This window comes from Galeopterus variegatus, unplaced genomic scaffold (genome assembly GCF_000696425.1).
Source record: "Galeopterus variegatus unplaced genomic scaffold, G_variegatus-3.0.2 Scaffold984, whole genome shotgun sequence".
Taxonomy (NCBI): domain Eukaryota; kingdom Metazoa; phylum Chordata; class Mammalia; order Dermoptera; family Cynocephalidae; genus Galeopterus; species Galeopterus variegatus.
Window position 1 is genome coordinate 60,696 of NW_007727095.1, and position 5,273 is coordinate 65,968.

A 5,273-nucleotide genomic window follows, 5' to 3' on the forward strand; every position below is an offset into this window, starting at 1 on the left:
ATGTGGGATCCGAACCCTCGGGCAGGAGCGCCGCCGCGCTTCCCAAGCGGCGCACTATCCAGTGCGCCACCGGGCCGGCCCCAGTAATTGATCCTTTTCCTTACCTCTTCAGGCCTAGGAATTGTAATGGCTATGCTAGATCTGAACTGCACTCTCCGATATGGTAGCTCTTAGCAACATGTGGCTATTTAAGCAAATTAAAAGTAAAATTAAGAATTTAATGGTTTAGTCACCACATTTTAAGTGCTCAATAGCCACATATAGTCATATGTGGCTACCATATTAGACAGTGTAGATGTAGAACATTTCCATTGCAAAAAATCTACTAGACACTGTTGAGGTGCTTTACCATCTTGACTTGTTTTCCCTTAACCATGCTCACCTCTTGTAACTGGTATCTTCATAAACTCCTCAATTATCCCCTTTGGAGGAGTACTCAGTATGGACTGATGCTGGATCACAGTTTCATTAACAGAACATCTGTTTCCTGGTGAGGATTGTGACATCAATGAAATATATCTTAGCTATTCATCCTTAAAATTTGAACCTTAATTTGTCATCTAAATTGTGCATAGCTTGTGAAATTCACATTCAAAAGATAGTGGCTTTGAGGCTGGCTCGTGGCTCACTCGGTAGAGTGCGGTGCTGATAACACCAAGGCCATGGGTTCAGATCCTATATAGGGATGGCCGGTTTGCTCACTGGCTGAGCTTGGTGCTGACAACACCAAGTCAAGGGTTAAGATCCCCTTACCGGTCATCTTTTAAAAAAAAAAAAAAAAGATAGTGGCTTTGGTGTTACCAAAGTGGTATTTCTTGTTACTCTTCAATCCCTGGAAACCTTAATAGTATCTTGAGATTCTACAAGTATCAAGATGATTATTATTAACTATCACTGTTGACATCTTTTTTTTCTTTTAAAGATGACTGATGAGGGTGACTTGGTGTTGTCAGCACCACACTCTCCCAAGTGAGCTAACCGGCCATCCCTATATAGGGATCCGAACCCTTGGCCTTGGTGTTATCAGCACCACACTCTCCCAAGGGAGCCACGGGCCGGCCCTAATGTTAATGTCTTGATGGACTTAGTATGGCACACAATCCTTTTTCTCTAAATATTTTATTAAGTTTGTATATGAATGAACGTGAAAGGTGATTAATGTAAAAACTGAGTAGCGAATAGAAACCTAAGTGTGTGGAGAGGAAAATGTTAGCTCTGTTAGATGAATGCTCTGAGAAGAAGACAAGATGAATAAAGGGTTGTAGACTAACTTTAGCTTTCCTGAGACTTTATAAAAGAGCCCTTTCTGGGTAAGTCATTGGTTACAGCTAGGAGTGAGTCTTGGAAAGGGCTGACCACAGCCAGGCAGGCATCTGGCAAGGCTATCAGTGGGCTAGTTATTAGGTAATTGGCAGAAATATGATCAGCTGGCGAGGGAATGCTGTTGTGTATTTCCTCTTTCTAAGTTCACCACAGCCTACCCCCAGTGTTGAGCAGATCAAAACAGAACACTACTAGCTCAGTTGTTTAGAGCACGGTGTTGTGACACCAAGGTTAAGGGTTCAGATCCCTGTACCAGCAAGCCATTACAACAAAAAACAAACAAAAAAACCAGAACACTATGAAATGAGTATTGTAGTGTCAGAATTCTAACCTAGATCTGACTCCAAAACCCGTGTTACACCTTTAATTATGCTACCACTGAGATCATGCCATCAACTATTATTTCATTACTTTTGGGGGAAGAAAAGGGTGAGGGAAGGTCATCAAGAGCATGTGAATGTGTGCAGATATAAATTAGTAGTGCAGTAGTACCTATTCTCTTGAGCACTTCCCAGTACGGCGCATTATGAGTAATTGGGCTTGTTCTACCTAGAGAAATTACCCACATTTGCTATAAGTGATTACTAGATTAAGCATGCCCTCCACCTCTAATCATATATATGCATCATGCTCAGCTAAGGAATTATTCATCTCTCAAGCTCTACTCATTAGAGCACTTAAAAGTTTTGTCAGCAAATTTACTCTGTGCCTTTGGAGGAGTACTCTGTATGGACTGGTGCTGGATCACAGTTTCATTAACAGTAATCTGCAGCAGTTGAAGAAGTAGGCCAGATTGAGAACTGAAGTTGGGCGATAATTTTTGCTTCTCCATTTCATCTTTGAGTATTTTTGTTCTAAAATTCTAGTATGGAACTCTAGGTAATTATGAGAGTTAATGAACAGGTCTCTTTCTCTTTTAGTGATTGTATTTTTTTACTAAACAAAAACCTAGTTAAGGAGGGAAAAGAATTTCTTATTTTGAATCTACTCTGGGTCAGGGTCTCAAAAACAGTATATCATACTAGTGAGGATACAGAAATAAGGTTAAGAACAACTGTTCTAGGATATGTTCTTAAAAGGCCAGTGCTGTCACTTCTTTTTCACACTTTCTGAATTTTATTTTATTTTATTTTATTTATTTTTTGATTTGTTTTGTGTTTTGTTTTTGTCTTGGCAGCTGGCCAGTTGTACTTTTTGAATTTTACAACTGCATTTTTCTTCTTTCTGCAGCTTTAATCCTTCCTAGTGATCTTCAGGTTGGTGGCATATATCAGATAATTTACGGTGCCCAGGCATTTCCTTGGTCTTCTCTTTCAGTGATCTCACACCTTGAAGTCCTGGCTTATTTCGTATGCATTTTTTGTGATCCCAAACCCAACCTCAAGCATCCCATGCCTGTTCTGGGACTCATCCAACATGGCATCTTCTGGAAAACACTTCCATATGGCAGCCCCAAATGTAACCAACCACTTTCTCCCTGTATGGGGGAAGCCTGTGCTCTTTGGAGAGTTTGATGAAGAGAACTAGTTATTAAGGTGGGTTCTTAATCATAGGGACCATTCAATAATGTCTAGGTTTACATTAAGTCTAAACTAGGGTCTGGCTGGTTAGCTCACTTGGGAGTGTATGGTGCTGATGACACCAGAGTCAAGTGTTTGGATCCCCATACCAGCCAGCTGCTAAAAAAAAAAAAAAGACTAAACTAAGCATTTTAATTGCAGTAATAAAGAAGGGGACATAAAATAGCATTAGGCTGGCAACTAAGGTCATGAATCCTGGCTAATCACATTTGGACTTCATGTTTAAAGAGAGAAGGAGAATTTCTAGAGCAGAAATTATGAAATTTATAATCAGCTTTAGCGTAGGCTGAGATTTCCTTGGATGTCAATAATTATGTAGTAAGAAGAGTTCTGTCATTCCACAGTTTTGTTACACTACTGTTCACTTATCTGTCTTGAACATTAATGTAAAGCACTTGGTTGGGAAGGGACAGTTCATTGACTGAGGGAAAGAATTGTGTCTGTCGGGTACACTTCTTTATCTCCAAACATAGTAAATGCTCAATAAATACTTGTCGGATAGAGGTCCACTCTGGCACTTAAATAAATTATATTTGAGTATTACTATAGTGCCTACCATGCACAATCAGATGCCAATAATTCCTATAATTACTTGTGTATGGGGGAAGCATTTAAAAAAATTTTTTTTATAACTCCTATGCATTAAAAAAAAAACCTACCATGCACAATCAGATGCCAATAATTCCTATAATTACTTGTGTATGGGGGAAGCATTTTAAAAAATTTTTTTTTATAACTCCTATGCATTAAAAAAAAAAATTTTTTTTTTTTAAAAGATGACCGATAAGGGGATCTTAACCCTTGACTTGGTGTTGTCAGCACCACGCTCACCCAGTGAGCAAACCGGCCATCCCTATATGGGATCCAAACCCGTAGCCTTGGTGTTATCAGCACCGCACTCTCCCAAGTGAGCCATGGGCCAGCCTGCATTAAAAATTTTTTAAACTCCTGTTTGAGTCTCTTAAATTCAACTGCCTTGACCTGGGTAAAGGTGGTAGACTTCCTGGTGTCATTCCTAGCTTTATGGAATAGACCTGAACCTTCTCCCTAGTTGCAATTTCCAGCTAATTCTCATCCTCTTTTGCTCAACAATGGCCCATGGTTACCCCATATCCTTTGGAGATGAAATAAGTTAACTGTGCCAAAAGTTTAATCTGAGGGAGTGGGAACATGCAATTAAATGTACGTGTGAGCACATACACACAGGACCTTTCTAAGATGTTGTGATGCTTCACTGGGCATGACTTGGTGTGTAACTCTTGGAGTAAGTGTAGTAGAGGAAGAGAATAGACCTTGCCCTAATTTTTATGTGAAAAGTCATTTGCCACCTAACTGGGAGACTAAGGCTAGGAAATAGATTGTAATAAGAATGATTTTTAAGATATTACACAATATTCTGCTTCTCTCATTCTCCAGTCTTTGTCCACATTTTTAGGCTTTCCTTTAGATCGTCAACTTCTTATTCATATTTAGACTTATTGCTTCAGAAAAGGTTAGTAAAACTGAACTTTCTTGTTTATGGATGCATCAGCAACTTAACCAATATTTAAGAAAAACAAAAGTTTTGCGATCTCCTTTCCTCCCCCCACCCCAAAAACCTTAATTTAAAAAGCAGGGTCGGGCCGGCCCATGGCTCACTCGGGAGAGTGTGGTGCTGATAACACCAAGGCCACGGGTTCGGATCCTATATAGGGATGGCCGGTTTGCTCACTAGCTGAGCATGGTGTTGACAACACCAAGCCAAGGGTTGAGATCCCCTTACCGGTCATCTTTTTTAAAAAAAAAAAATAATAAAAATAAAAATAAATAAAAAGCAGGGTCCANCACCAAGCCAAGGGTTGAGATCCCCTTACCGGTCATCTTTTTAAAAAAAAAATAATAATAAAAATAAAAATAAATAAAAAGCAGGGTCCCAAAAAAAAAAAGTCTAGACCCCAATCCATTTTATTTACATTTAGATAATCGAGTCTAGTCAGCAATATCTTTATTTCCAGTTCATAATACATAGTAAATGCTCAAAAAATGTTTATCACATGAATGAATGTATGGTTGATTCAGGCTAAAATTAGTAATAAGTTAAAGTGAATTGTAATGTTAAGATCAGAGATTACCAGCAGAAAATCAAAATATAGTGTACAGTCATAGTAATTAAAAATATTTTGGTATTGGTGACAGAATAGACAAATGGATTGAAAGAACAAAGAATTCAAGAACGGACTTGTGATAAGGTGACATTTCAAATCAGTGAGGAAAGGCTGGACTATTTAGTATACAGTTTGGGATCACCTGCATTTGTGAAAAATGATGTTAGTTCCCTATTTCTCGCAAATGACAAGCATAAATTCCAGATGGATTAAAGACTAGACTCCA